Here is a 16,114-nt window from a genome sequence, read left to right on the forward strand (position 1 = left end):
TCTGCTCTGCAGCCTCGCCTAGTCCTGTCTCCCAAGTCCACGTCATGTTTTCGCCTAGTTCCGGAGTCCAAGCACGAGTCAAGACCCAGGTTCTGGGTCCTTGTCCAGTCTCCGGCTCGGAGTCCAAGCCCTGGGTCCTAGTTTCCAGTTCCTTGTCCTGGTCCCACTTGCCTAGCCAATGTCCTACCCCGTGTCTGTGTTCTTGTCCAGCTCTCTAGTGAAGTCCTGTTCCTAGTACTTCAGTGTCCATGTCTTGCATTTAGTTCCACTCCTAGTGCCCCACTATGACACATTACGGCTGTGCTCGTGTCCCTTTCCAGTCAACTTTGGCAAGTTCCCATCTCACGCTGTTGTAATTTCCTTTATTCCATTGAAATATCGACACATTTGAATTTAGTTTCTTCTTCTCTAATTTCAAAGCGAACTCGATCATATTGTGATCACTGATCTCTAAGGGTTCCTTAATCTTAAGCTCTCCTATTACCTTCGTATCATTGCATAACACCCAATCCAGCACAGTCGATCACCTAGTGGGCTCAACAATAAGCTGTTCTAAAAAGCCATCCCTTAGACTGTCATGGTCCTGTCCTTGAAGACCGCATTCCGGTTCATGGTCCGGTCCATCGATCCTTCTTTTTTTGAGTGCCTCAATTGAGGCATCTGATTCTCATTTTGGGCTGGCTACATAAGTAGCTCCTGGGTTCAGCTTCATTTGCTGGACGGTTCTCTTCCCTTCCTCTGCTTTCTGAAGATTTGCCTGTAGCCTTGCCTGATGACTTCACTTGAAGCCTTCGCCTGAAGCCTTGCCTGTAACGCCGTCAAGTTCAACCGCCGGAACAAGACCGGGGCCATGCTGTGTCAAGATAAGGAACAGTTTGTCGGTGTTTGAAATTGTCTCTTTCTGGCCTTGCTTTCGCTATGTAGCTCCGGTCGTTTACCGCTACCCTGAGTGACAACTGTCTCTTCGTGTTGGGTGTACTGTGTATAGGAAGAGAACCGGCCCTTGATCCTGTTTCCAAGGAGGGCGACCTGGCTCTGTGTGCTGTGTACCAGTCCCGGCCCTACGTCCTGCTCCCAAGGAAGGATCCCGGCTCTGTGTTCCATACTCCTGTTCTCAACATCAAGGCTCCGTGTTTCCCGTGCTCAAGACCAAGGCTCCGTGTTTCCCGAGTTCAAGGTCCAAGGCTCCGAGGTTCCGGAGTTCCAATTCCAAGGCTCCGAGGTTCCGGAGTTCCAAGTCCAAGACTCCGAGGTTCCTGTCTTCCAAGACCAAGTCAAAGCTTCGTGTTCTCTTCCTGTCCATGTATCTCATCCGGTCCATTTGCCTCGCCCAGCCTTGTGCTGGAGTTCCCTCGTCCTGATCAGGAGTCTCACGTCCTGTCCTGTAGCCACGTCTTGTCCTAGCCTAAACCCGGATTCTGGTCCCGAATCAAGACCCAGGTTCCTAGTCCTAAAAAGACCCAGGATCCGGGTACTTGTTCAGGCTGTAGTTCCGGAGTCTCGTGTCCCTCGTCGAGGCTCCTTGTTCCTAGTTCCTTGTCCGGGTTCTGTGTTTTTTTGTCCTTGTCCTAGCGCAGGCCCTGCATCCTAGTCTCGTTCGGGGCCTGTGTCAATGTCCAGCGTTCTTTCTTCCTGACTCCCCTTGCTTTCTTGATAAAACTTGTCCTGTTCCTAGTACATCAGTGTCTATGTCTTGCATTTGGTACGCCACCAATGACCCCCTTATGACATAGACCTTACACAAATCCTCTCTCTTGAAGTCCAGTACTGGCTTGCTTTTCCCAATCCACATTCATGTTAAAATCCCCCACGATTATCATGACTTTGCCCTTCGAACACGCCTTTTCTATCTCCAGCTAAAATTTGTAATCCACATCCCAGTTGCTGTTTGGAGGTCTGGATACAACTGCTATTAGGGTCCTTTTACCCTTGCCATTTCTTAACTCCACCCATAGAGACTCTGGACCTTCCGATCTTATGTCATCCCTTTCTAATGATTTAATATTATTTCTTATACACAGGACTACACTACTCCATCTGCCTACTAACCTATCTTTCCGATACCCCTGATGTCCTTGGACGTTCAGCTGCCAAAGGCAGCCATTCTTTAGCCAAGTTTCAGAGATGGCCACAACGTCATACTTGGCAATCTGTAGCTGAATTTCAAGATCGTCCATTTTATTTCTGATGCTGCGTGTATTCAAATATAAAATTTTCAGTCCAGTATTTGTTGCTTTCTGTTTCAAATGCACCGCGCCTCTGTTGTCTTGTAAATCATCCCACTGTGTATTATTATGCCTCATCTCCTGTCTGTCCTTTCTATCATCACTGTTGCACGCTATCTTTGATTTAGTTCCATTTTCCCCATCATCCCTGTTCCCACCCCTCTGTTAAATTAAGTTAAACCCTCCCTAACAACTCCTTTAAACCTACCTGATGGGATAATGGACGACTTTGGCTTCAGGTGCAACCCATTCTTTTTGCACAGGTCATACATCCCCCAGAAGAGGCCGCAGTCATCCAGGAATCCGAAGCCCGCCCCCTTCAGCAGTCTCTCGGCCACGTATTAATATGCCTGATCATACTATTATTGGGCTCGTTATCACGTGGCAGTGGCTGCAATCCTGAGATTACTACCCGAGAGGCCTCCCCACTTTCTTCACCAATGTCACCGGTACCAAAGTGCACCAAGACCTCTGGCTGTTCACCCTCTGCCTTCAGAATGCATTGCACCCGATCCGAGATATCCCGTACCCTGGCATATGGGAAGCAACACACCATATCTCTATCAGGCGGCAAGATCCTCAAATCTGTTCCTCTGAATATTGGGGAAGATTGCGGTTGAAATGACAAACTGGGTGTTGAGTGAATCGAGCCCATGTAGCAGGGATGAGAAATGATCACAGTGTGGAACAGAGAGAGTGTGTCAGCGCTAACAGTGGCTCAGATCAGCATTTTACACAATTCTTCTCCACGCTCCGTACATTTGAACTTTCCACTCAACTGCCTCCTACTGTGACTTGCAGCCGTGTAAACACCTTTACCAAACTTCTTATTCTTGTTCGTGCCGCTTCTTTTGCACGCCGGATGAACGGTCACGACAAAATCCGTAACTGATCGAGCTGCAGCATTTTGTGGGTGAGCGGATGGAACAGGAAACGGAACGAGAATTGGAAGTACTGCATTGAATAAACATATGGTTGCGTCCCATTCTAAAAACGAAAATATGACCGAATGTTTCTGCCTGGTTTCGAACCAGGGACCTTTCGCGTGTTAGGCGAACGTGATAACCACTACACTACAGAAACGCTACGGCTGCCTGTTATGTCCCGCATGCAGCGGATACGAATGGACCTATACAAAACATTCACTTTCAGCTGATGGAAAACCAATATTAACGACTGAGTTGTATTCTAAAATCAAACTGAATATCAATAAGAATGAATGCAATGGCTCATTTCCACTCCTAACAATCTTCACAAATCCTGCCCCAACTGTAATTGGCTCCCGGTGAGTCTAGTTGGAGCCGAGGAACGCACCACGTATTTTAAAATCCGCTTGCCGCCCTTTGGCTTCCTTCGTGTGCGGTCGATATAGAGTTTTCAGCGCGAAGGAACACAATAAACAAATTCAGTTACGGCCTATACTGACAAAATGGGGCAAAAATTAAGATAGAGACAGCCTGAGAGGGGGGAGGTTTCAAAGTCGATTGAACGAGAGATTCAGACATACAGAGTACATAGCGATGGTAATTCCGTGCGCCGCATTGAACCGGTCCTGCCCTTCTTTCCACCTGTGATGGGCAAACAAAATTGACCGAATGCTTGCAAAGTACCAAAGCTACCTTGGGGCAGCAGTTGTGTCGTTTGAGTAGTGACCTTCAGTACACACGCTCTGACTGAGAAACTGGAGAACGCGTAATATTTACGTTTTATCCTCGATCTAACTAGAAAGTATTCGCGTGTAAGTTGACCGTGATAACCTCCGCACTATAAAAAAAAGCGCTGGAGTGTTAAAAACAAGACCAGTCTACGTATAACGTGGAAACTCGCTGGGCGTTGAAGACCCTTTATCCGTGCAACTATCTGGCGAACCTGTCCATCACCGCACCACTGAATACGTCGGTGGGGTTGACGGCGCCTTAAGGGAAGGGATCAAACGAACTACACACTCACCGTATATTTTCAGTGCGGATTGGAAGACAGTTTCAGACAAGCTGAAGTTCTTCGGGTCAATCCGGTGAATCATAATTAGCCGCCCCGCAGAATTCCAGAGATCTCAGTATCAGTGCAATTAATGTAGCGATCCAGTGTCTTGGCATGAAAAGCAAATTGTTGATTCTCTTCCGTAGATGCCGTCTGACTTGTTGATTTGCCAGAAAGCGGAACTGGTGAAATGTTTCAACGTGTTCCTTTCCGATCCAGTTTGTGAATTCCTGTCACAGTACGCACACAAAAGTGGAGTAACTCATGTAAAAAACAAGACTGAATCCGTCCACTGAACTCAGCGCTGTCCACTGAATCCGCCGGCGGTGTTGACAGCGCTTTAAGGAAAGGAATCAGAAGAACGGCACACTCACCGTATATTTTCAGTGCAGATTGGGAGACAGCTTCAAACAAGCAGGCCGTGGGCTGAAGTTCTTCAGGTCAAACCGGAGAATTATAAGTAGCCATCATTCTGCATTCCAGGGATCGCATTATCAGTGTAAATAAAGTATCGATCAAATGTCTTGGCATGAATTGTCACTCCAGCACTTTGCCTTTCTTGTTACAGACAAACTAAGCTGTACGAACGGAGGTGTGTGGAGTGGGTGCGGTTTTGAGTTAAACTGAACTTAGTGAATGCAACGGAGATCAAGTCAAGTTAGAAATTCTTCTCCACGCTCCCTACACCTTACATTCGCTCTCATCTGCCTCCTCCTATCATCAGCCGGTGTGTTCACACGTTTATCAAGCTTCTTATTTTGGTTCGTGGCCCTTCTTTTCCAGTCCTGATGAATGGTCACGGCATAAATGCTGACTAATCTTCCTCCAGCGATTTCTGGATGAGCGTATGCTTTGTTTATGGAACGAGTAACAGAAGTACTTCTCAAGACCACAAGACACAGGAGCAGAAGTTGGCTATTCGGTCCATCGAGTCTGCAAAGGTATTCAATCAGGAGCAGATCCAATTCTCCATTCATTCCCCTCCCCTGATTTCTCCCCATACCCTTTGATGCCCTGGCTAATCAGGAACCTATCTATATCTGCGTGAAAGACACCCCATGACTTGACCTCCACAGCCGATCGTGGCATCAAATTCCGCAGATTAACCACTCTGACAGAAGTAATTTGTCCGCATCTCTGTTCTAAATGTTCAATTCTGAAGTCGTGCATTCTTTTCCTTGGCTGCCCTACCATGGGAAATAACTTTCCCATATCTAATCTGTTCAGGCCTGTTAACATTCCAAATGTTTCTATGAGATTGCCCTTCATTCCCCTGAACTCCAGGGAACACAGCCCAAGAGCTTTCAGACGTTCCTCATGCGGTTACCGTTTCATTCCGGGAATCATTCTCGCCAATCTTCTCTGAAACCTCTCCAACGTCAGTATATCCTTTTCTAAAATAGGCAGACAAAATCTGCACACAATACTATGTGTGGTATCACTAGTGACTTATAGAGCCTCAACATCACACCCCTGCTCATATATTCTCTTCCTCTCGAAATGAGTGCCAACATTGTTTTCACCTTCTTCATAACCGACTCAACCTGGTTAACCTTTAGGGTGTCCTGCACAAGGACTCCCAAGCCCCTTTACATCCCTGCATTTTGAATACTCTCCCCATCTAAATAATAGTCTGCCCGATTATTTCCTCTACCAAAGTGCATGATCATACAATTTCTTATATTGTATTTCATTTGTCACTTTTTTGACCATGCCCCTAAACTATCTAAGTTGCTCGCAACACACACAAAATGCTGAGGGAACGCAGCGGGCCAGGCAGCATCTATAGGAAGAAGTACAGTCGACTTTTCGGGCCGAGACTCTTCGTCAGGACTAACTGAAAGAAGAGATAGTAAGAGATGTGAAATGGGAGGGGAGGGGGTGATCCAAAGTAATAGGAGAAGACAGGAGGGGGAGGGATGAAACTGAGAGCTGGAAAGTTGATTGGCTAAAGGGATACAGAGCTGGAGAAGGAAACGGAGCATGGAACGGGAGGCCTGGGGAGAAAGAAAGGGGAGGGGAGCCCAGAGGAAGATGGAGAGCCGGCAATGAGTGATTGTGAGAGGGGCAGAGAGAGAGAAAAAGGCAGAGAGAGAGAGAGAGAGAGCGAAAGGGGGTCAATAATAAATACATCAATAAGGGATGGGGCAAGACGGAAGATAATGTGTTCCTCCTACCTGAGTGTGGCTTCATCTTGACAATAGAGGAGGACACGATTGACATCTCAGAATGGGAGTGGGAGGTGGAATTAAAATGAGTGGTCACTGGGAGATCCTACTTTCTCTGGTGGACAGAGCGTAGGTGTTCAGAGGAACGGTCTCCCCGTTTCATCAAAATATAGAAGGCCACACCGGTGTCCCTATCTGTTTCCCTTACCTTACTCAATTCAATATCCTTCTCCTTCATGAATACAGAAGGAAAGAAACTGTTCAAAATCTCCCCCATCTCTTTTGGCTCCACAAATAGCTGTGTACTCTGATTCTCTAAGGGATCAACGTTATCCCTCACTATCCTTTTGATATTAATATAACTGTAGAAACACTTTGGATTTATTTTCACCTTACTTGCCAAAGCAACCTCGTATCTTCTTTTAGCTTTTCTAATTTCTTTCTTAAGATTCTTTTTACATTCTTTATATTCCTCGAGCACCTCATTTACTCCATGCTGCCTATATTTATTGTAGATATCTCTCTTTTTCCGAACCAAGTTTCCAATATCCCTTGAAAACCATGGCTCTCTCTAACTTTTAACCTTTCCTTTCAACCTAACAGGAACATAAAGATTCTGTACCCTCAAAATTTCACCTTAAATGACCTTCATTTCTCTATTACATCCTTCCCATAAAGCAAATTGTCCCAATTCACTCCTTCTAAAATCTTTCACATCTCCTTAAAGTTAGCCTTTCTCCACTCAAAAATCTCAACCCTGGGTGCAGACCTATCCTTCTCCATAAATATATTGAAACTAATGGCATTGTGATCACTCGACCCGAAGTGCTCCCCAACACAAACCTCCATCACCTGACCGATCTCATTCCCTAACAGGAGATCCAACACTGCCCCTTCCCTCGTTGGTACCTCTATGTATTGCTCCAGAAAACTATCCTGAACACATTTTACAAACTCCAAACCATCCAGCCCTTTTACAGAATGGGCTTCCCAGTCTATGTGTGGAAAATTAAAATTTCCCACAATCATAACCTTGTGCTTACTACAAATACCTGTTAACTCCTTATAAATTTGCTCCTCGAATTCCCGCTCCCCATTTGGTGGTCTACAATACACCCCTATAAGTGTTAGTACACCTTTAACATTCCTCAATTCCACCCAAATAACCTCCCTAGACGAGCCCTCTAATCTATCCTGCATGAGCTCCATTGTAATGTTTTCTCTGACAAGCAACGCAACACCTCCCCCTCTTGTTCCTCCGATTCTATCACACCTGAAGCAATAAAATCCAGAAATATTTAGTTGCCAATCACACCCCTCCTGTAACCATGTTTCACTAATAGCTATCACATCATACTTCCAGGTATCAATCCATGCTTTAAGCTCATCCACCTTTATTATCATGCTCCTAGCATTAAAATAAATGCATTTAAGAAATATTCCACCTCTTACTCTCTGTTTATCACTGACGGTGCAAACAACTTTACTATTTCGTTTTTCTTCCTTCTCCGCTACATCTGTTCCTACCTTCTAGTTCCGCTGTCCCCATGTATCTAGCTTAAATCCACTGGAGCCTACCTGCAAGAAGATTTGTCCCCCTCCAGTTCAGATGTAAACCGTCCCGCCGGAACAGGTCCCACCTTCCCTTGCAAACAGCCCAATTATCTATAAATCTAACGACCTCCCTCCTGCACCATGTCTTCACCCACGCGTTGATCTGCGCTATCTTACTATTTCTAAACCCGCCTGCACGTGCCACTGATAGCAATCCTGAGATTGCTATCCTGGAGATCCTGTCCTTTAGCTTCACGCCTAACTCCCTAAACTGGCCTTTCAGGACCTCCTCACTCTTCCTACCCATATCATTGGTCTCTACACGGACAACGACTTCCGGGTGTTCACCATCCCTCTTCAGAATACTGACAACTCGATCCGAGATTTCGCGGACGTTGGCACCAGGGAGGCAACAGAGCATCCAGGTTTCTCGATCTCTTCCACAGAACCTCTTATCTGTCCCCCTAACTATCGAATCCCCTATCACTATGATGCTCTATCAATTACTCCAAAAGATTGGGAGTAAATACTGAAAGGCTTTTATTAACAGTCAATGGACCAACGCCCATGCTGAGTATCTGTCCTGGACTGAGGGAGGAGCAGTGATACAATCGCCTTTATTCAGGTGTCTGTGGGAGGAGCCACAGGAGCAGTCAGCAAAGGGGCGTGTCCAGGCATGTCCAGACAGGTATACATGGTTTACCACCGACTACTGCTCTCCTCTTTTCCCTCCTTCCCTTCTGTGCTCAGGGTCCCGTCTCGGTGCCCGAGACGCAACCACAGCAACTTGTCCCCCGTAGGTCGTCCCCATCAACAGCATCCAAAATGATATACTTATTATTGGAGGGAACGGCCACAGGGGTGCTCTGCTCATTCTGTCTATTCCCCTTCCCTCTCTTGACAGTCACTCATTTACCTGTCTCCTGACTCTTAGGAGTGACTATCTCCCTGTAATTCCTGTGTATTTCTGCCTCTGTCTCCCGAATGATCCGAACTTCATCCAGCTCCAGCTCCAGATCCCTAACTCGGTTTGTCAGGAGCTGCAGCTGGATGCACCTTTTTCAGGTGTAGTCATCAGGGACAATTGTGTTCGCCTGACTTCCTTAATACTGCAAACGAAGCACTCAACGGCACTAACTGATGCCTCCATTACCTATTCTTAAGGTAATTAAATTAATTTAATTAATTAATCATCTGCTCCAAATGTTCTTGAGAAATCCACTGCTGTAATATTATTGGTACTGATGGACTGGTTTTGTCGGTTCAATTGAAGAACGATTGAGAGTGGACGAATGCCTCCAGTTGACAAATTGCAATTTCTTGTGAAATAATTTTCCCCAACAGTATCGACTACAGGCTCTGTGGCGCAATGGAAAGCGTGTTGGACTTCTAAGAATGTGTGAAGAGGTAATTCAAAGGTTGTGGGTTCGAGTCCCACCAGAGCCGGTGTTGCGTCTGAATTCAATTTTCTAGAGGTATAGAAGGTCAGATATAGATAGTCAGAATTCCAGTAAACGATGGCGGAGAAAGTAGGAAAAACAGATCATTGTTTGAAATACTAAACTCCATCACTCAACACCTGAATCAATTATAGGATATAATCAGTTACGGTTTAAAAGTAAGAATCTCCCGAAGAGAAGGCCCCGAGTCATTGGCTTTGCTTGTTCCTCGGCTGCCGGGACGGAGTCGAAGCGCTCGGCAGAAATGGTGCTCGGTGCCCGGTGTCGGATGCTCGAAGTTTTCGGACGGACTCAGAGTCGGCTGTGGTCAGGTGCTTCCAATGCACCGGCAGTTGTCGGCGCCTGGAGGTTTATGGCAGGGAGATTTTTCTCCCTTTTGCCGCCTGCTATCGGGACTACCGGGAGTCGATCGAAACTTTGAGAATTTTTTTTTTTACCGTGCCCATGGTCCGCTCTTTATCAATTTATAGTATTGCTTTGCACTGCTGTAACTATATGTTATTATTAGGTGGTCTTGTCAGTGTTAATCTTTGGTTTGTCCTGTTCTTTCTGTGATATCACTCCAGAGGAACATTGTATCATTTCTTAATGCATGCATTTCTAAATAACAATAAACGAGGACTGAGTGTCCTCATAATCTAATAATCTAATACATGCTTTATTATGTATTGCAATATACAGCTGACGCAAAACAACAAATTGCAGACATATGCGAGTGCTAGTAAACCTAAATTAGATTTTGATTCTGAATTGTCAGTCTTACCAAAGCGCACGGACGTATGTCTGCAGGTATATAATTTATACCTCTGGGTGCCTTCACATTCCTTAAATTATTCCATTAGTTTAATGTCCTAATTGTGACAAGCACTTTGTATCATGTTCATCTAACTCAACCATTCTCTGAATAGAGATCTATAAGTTTGTATTCTATATTTCAGCAATGATGACACTTTTCTACCTGGAATCAGTCGCCTCAATATATATGCAAGAGTCTATTTAACTGGTATCTGGATCCCGCATAAACCTCGCTTGGAAATGGTAATATTTATTACTTCAAGTGACAAGTCTGCTCTTGATATATGACATCCTTTCGAGTAATTCAACAGAAAGCAGTCACAGCCAACTGATGCGAAATCCGGTGGAGCTTCTGCGCACAGATTCAAAACCCTGCTCGCAGCTGGTTTCATTAATCTTACACTGAAGCTTTAGGCTGATAAGTACCAGCTTTTGCCTTTGAACTGAGTGTCTTCATCTGAGACAGTGACGTGAGGAGAGTGAGCAACACGGCCTGTGGGATGTTCATCAATATCAGGATGTTCAACACATCAAGCAGCTTTCAAGGAATTGAGGATGAGTCAATATTTTTTTTTGAAATTACACAGCCAGGGATGAATGAATTCTTTCTGAGAAAGCAAATGGATTAATCGTATATTGCCCACGTCGAATATGTTATTTATTGTCTTCCACACAGCATTTTACCACGAAGTTGCGATGCAGTTCCAAGCACGTGAATCACCAGACGATCGTTGATTAAGGTAACATATAAGCAGGTGAATTGTCAACTTGACTCACACCTATTGGTGTGAAGATTGGTTATGACAGGATTAGGGAAACACGGTTGACGAGGCATATTGAGGATTCTAGCAAAGTAAAAAAAAAAAAAGATGCATATATGGTGAACTGGCATTAATAAAGTTCCACTATTTACAGAGACAGGTGCGTAAAAAGGGCCCGAAGGATCATTGGGGACACGAGTCATCCCAACCACAACCTGTTCCAGCTGGAAAATGTACCGCAGCATAAAAGCCAGGACCAACAGGCTTCGGGACATCTTTTTCCACCAGCCCATCAGACTGATTAAATCGCACTGATTCAATTGTATTTCTATGCTACATTAACTGTCGTGTTGTACATACTATTTATTACAAATGACGATAAATTGCTCATTGCACATTTGGACAGATACGTAAAGATTATTACTCCTCATGTGTGTGAAGGACGTTTGAAATAAAGTCAATTCAATCCGACAGAAAACTATTAAATGAAACACCCTACACCATTAGCTGGAAAAACAAACATCCATTTCCGTTGCATATTTTCAGATAGGTTATATTCAAATTCATTCCTTCACTTTGGCTTTCTATATTATTCTAGCTTCGTTCTGGAATTAGTTTCGGGTTTAACTTCGCCTAAGTTACAAATTAAAATACACACACCTCTCCCGTTGCCTCCATAAGGAAGCACCACTTCCATCATGGTATGTGACCTCCATTTCAACATTTCATTGCCACGCTGTGATGGCCGAGTGTTTAAGGCGCTGGACTCGAAATCCAATAAAGCAGGTTCGAACACTGTTTGTAGCCGGGTTCCATTTACCTGGGGAATTGCACTGACGGAATAAGCTGGAAAACTTCAATTTTTGCCATTAATCCTCTTGCTTCCTTCTGTTCCCGTGACGTGAAGGTGAGTGTGCGGTAGGAAATACGGCCTGCAGATGATCAAACTCTGAGATTCTATTAATATATTAAGAGGAATAGGATAACCAGGGAGAGATGGTTACCCGACAAGGGGCATCGCAGACCTCTTATGTGGAGCTCAGGAGAAGGGCGAAATCCAAAGAATGAAAGGAAACGGGGATATGCACTTGTTTCCTGACACCGAAAGAAAACGAGGAATACGATATTTTTCATCAGGTTAAAGACAGTGACTTATCACATAATCACGATCTCCGATAGTTCCGTACCGCTAAAATTACTTATATTTCCACAGTGGCTGCCCGTCTGTGATCATATTGCGCTTCAATTTTTATTTCAGTGCAATTCCACATTTCATCTGGCATATATGGCTGGTTGTTCCTTAAGGGTGTGCTAACCAGCGGAGGTAGTCGGGCCAAGCTCTCACCACCTGCTGAGTGCATCTCAAATAGCCTCTGTCAACCAAGTGCAGCTCCCGCTCTTCACGCGTGGTTTAACTACTTCTAGCGGAACTGTTTCTACGCACAGGAGAAGGGGCAAATACAGAATACTGGCGCCTTAAAACCTATTGCTTCGGGGAAAATAGGGCTCGCGGGGCAGGGCCAGCAACTCAACCAGGAGAAGGCAAATTCTGATCTCAGTCCTGCTCTGCCTTGCGGATATATGCACTCATGGGTAAGGCTTCGGGTCTAAACCCCGAGGAAAGATCCGGAGTAATGTCTCACGTGCGCGCACTGAAACTGCGGGAAATAGGTGAAGAAATGTTGATGGTAGTGGAAGGATTTAATTGAATATATACCTAGTGTCAACCTTTCCTGGCACATGAATTAGAAAAAAATCAGAATGCTGCTGTTTGCATTCGAAACAGGAATATTTCGCGCTGGAGGCGAACGTGATGACCACTGCACTGCAGAAATACTGGCCGCCGATTAGCCTGTACCGCATTGGCAGACGCGAACATCCTCTGTCCAAGTGACACTGCCAGATATTTGTCCAGCTCCCCAGAATGAAAGGGCGGCTAAAACATCTTTAAAATTCATTCTCGGTATCAATAAAAAAAAGTGAATCCAGTGCTTCTTTCCGCTGACAACAACCTTAACAACTCCGCCGCAATTGAACTGCATCACACATTTCACATTCTACTCGTGGTCCTGCGATTTAATTCCTGTTTGTGCAAGTCGGAGATTTCAATCCGAAAGGTGTAGGAAAAGAAACAGAAATTATCAGTATAGGCCGTACTGTGTAAACGGAAAGAAATAAACAGTGAGAGAGATACCCGCGATAAGGTGAAGTGCTGATTGTAGGCGGGTCCAGATACTCAGGCACAATAAGAACACAGTTGGATGAGTTGTGTACATTTACGATTAATATATGTGGCATTGCACTGGTCCAGTCCTTCGTCCAGCCAGAGGTGGTCATAGACTTTTGAAACTGTCTTGGGGTGTTTTCAAACTGTTTCTGCAGCAAAGCTACGGACACTTGTTGTCAATGTGAACGGAACAACCTGACATCGCAATCGCCATCAATATAGAACTTGGAACCTTTCGCGGGTAATGGGAACGTGATCGTGACTACACTACAAAGTCGGCTACGTAAAGATACAGAGCATGGAACCCAGCTGGACATAAACGATGACAGGGAAATATGCAATTTCACTCTACATATCGGAAGCAGAATCTGTGGAAAGGTTTCTGGAAGCTTCTTCCAGTCACAGGTAATAAACTTCGGTAGAAGTTGTTCGCTTCCGCACCACATGGGGCTGAGTACGTCCTGAGGGAGGGGATGTACACTCATGGAAGAATTCCCTTGGGCGTTCGAGTCAAATTAAACGCAACAGGCCGGCAACTCAAGTTCTCCAAACCGAGCTAAAGAACTATCAGCAGCCGCCAGCTTGTGCAATTATCAATGTTGTATAGCTGGTGAACCTCAGCCAATCCGACGGAACGTTGACGTTTGTTGTACAAGCAAAGTGTCCTCGCTTGACCTCGTGGCACAATGGTAGCGCGTCTGACTCCAGATCAGAAGGTTGCGTGTTCGAATCACGTCGAGGTCACTGGCACTGCGTCGGATTTTGTCATCAAAATGTTTGCTGCGTGTCCGCTCAGTTGTTTTTCCCGAAATTAAACGCACTTTACCCTTCGGAAAACGGTCAGCAGAAGTGGGCGTGTGAGGTCAATTTTAACAATGAACTGTCGTGGCTAAAATGAAATACTGTGTCCAAATACAAAATGATCTTTCTTTTATGCTAAAACCTGCGTTGCTGGAAATTTGAAATGAAAAAGAAAATTTAGCAGTAGGTCATTCAGCATCGGTGGAAAGGAGCTTCATTTTCAGCACATTCAGCGTTCCCACCATCTCTACGTTATTATTTTTTTTTCCCTTCTTAAAGCCCAAGTAAGCCACTGCCTGCCCCAAAAGCAGATTTTCCAAGGTAAGATATCACATAGAACAGAACAGCACCGAAACTCGGCCCACAATGTTGTGCTAATCTTTTATGCTACTCGAGGATCAATCTAAGTCTGCCCTCCAATCGAACCCTCTATTGTTCACGAAGGGTTTATGTCCGAGAGTAAATGCTCGACAAAGGAACGAATTGAAACAGAGTTCAGTGAATGAATGAAAACAAGGAGAGATCAGCCCCTGAGACAAACGCACATTGCAATATTTTTCTTCCATGCAAGTATTTTATCAAAATAATCTTCTTGGCCAGGATTCAACTTGGGACCTTTCGTGTGCGATGGGAACATAGAAAACATAGAAACATAGTAAATAGGTGCAGGAGTAGGCCATTCGGCCCTTCGAGCCTGCACCGCCATTTATTATGATCATGGCTGATCATCCAACTCAGAACCCTGCCCCAGCCTTCCCTCCATACCCCCTGATCCCCGTAGCCACAAAGGCCATATCTAACTCCCTCTTAAATATAGCCAATGAACTGGCCTCAACTGTTTCCTGTGGCAGAGATTCCACACATTCACCACTCTCTGTGTGAAGAAGTTTTTCCTAATCTCGGTCCTAAAAGGCTTCCCCTTTATCCTCAAACTGTGATCCCTCGTTCTGGACTTCCTCAACATCGGGAACAATCTTCCTGCATCTAGCTTGTCCAATCCCTTTAGGATTTTATACGTTTCAATCAGATCCCCCCTCAATCTTCTAAATTCCAACGTGTACAAGCCCAGTTCATCCAGTCTTTCTTCATATGAAAGTCCTGCCATCCCAGGAATCAATCTGGTGAACCTTCTTTGTACTCCCTCTATGGCAAGGATGTCTTTCCTCAGATTAGGGGACCAAAACTGCACACAATACTCCGGGTGTGGTCTCACTAAGGCCTTGTACAACTGCAGTAGTACCTCCTTGCTCCTGTACTCGAATCCTCTCGCTATAAATGCCAGCATACCACTCGCCTTTTTCACCGCCTGCTGTACCTGCATGCCCACTTTCAATGACTGGTGTATAATGACACCCAGGTCTCGTTGCACCTCCCGTTTTCCAAATCGGCCACCATTCAGATAATAATCTGTTTTCCTATTTTTGCCACCAAAGTGGATAACTTCACATTTATCCACATTAAATTGCATCTGCCATGAATTTGCCCACTCACCTAACCTATCCAAGTCACCCTGTATCCTCTTAGCATCCTCCTCACAGCTAAGACAGCTGCCCAGCTTCGTGTCATCCGCAAACTTGGAGATGCATTTAATTCCCTCATCCAAGTCATTAATATATATTGTAAACAACTGGGGTCCCAGCACTGAGCCTTGCGGTACCCCACTAGTCACTGCCCGCCATTCTGAAAAGGTCCCGTTTATTCCCACTCTTTGCTTCCTGTCTGCTAACCAATTCTCTATCCACATCAATACCTTGCCCCCAATACCGTGTCCTTTAAGTTTGCACACCACTCTCCTGTGTGGGACCTTGTCAAAAGCCTTTTGAAAATCCAAATATACCACATCCACTGGTTCTCCCCAATCCACTCTACTAGTTACATCCTCAAAAAATTCTATGAGATTCATCAGACATGATTTTCCTTTCACAAATCCATGCTGACTTTGTCCGATGATTTCACCGCTTTCCAAATGTGCTGTTATCACATCTTTGATAACTGACTCCAGCAGTTTTCCCACCACCGACGTTAGGCTAACCGGTCTATAATTCCCCGGTTTCTCTCTCCCTCCTTTTTTAAAAAGTGGGGTTACATTAGCCACCCTCCAATCCTCAGGAACTAGTCCAAAATCTAACGAGTTTTGAAAAAT

General features: G+C 45.1%; 3 non-coding genes across 3 annotated transcripts; 2 read left to right on the plus strand and 1 right to left on the minus strand.

The window, feature by feature from the left end:
• Positions 1–3,235: 3,235 nt before the first annotated feature.
• On the minus strand, positions 3,236–3,308 carry trnav-aac (transfer RNA valine (anticodon AAC)). Its single transcript has one exon. It is a non-coding gene; the product is annotated as a tRNA-Val (tRNA).
• A 5,974-nt stretch (positions 3,309–9,282) lies between these two features.
• trnar-ucu (transfer RNA arginine (anticodon UCU)) lies at positions 9,283–9,373 on the plus strand. Its single transcript is given in 2 exon segments — positions 9,283–9,319; positions 9,338–9,373. It is a non-coding gene; the product is annotated as a tRNA-Arg (tRNA).
• Positions 9,374–13,842: 4,469 nt separating this feature from the next.
• On the plus strand, positions 13,843–13,914 carry trnaw-cca (transfer RNA tryptophan (anticodon CCA)). The gene has a single exon. It is a non-coding gene; the product is annotated as a tRNA-Trp (tRNA).
• The last annotated feature ends 2,200 nt before the right edge of the window (positions 13,915–16,114 follow it).

The sequence above is a fragment of the Mobula birostris genome, chromosome 2, assembly GCF_030028105.1.
Source record: "Mobula birostris isolate sMobBir1 chromosome 2, sMobBir1.hap1, whole genome shotgun sequence".
NCBI classification, from domain to species: Eukaryota; Metazoa; Chordata; class Chondrichthyes; order Myliobatiformes; family Myliobatidae; genus Mobula; species Mobula birostris.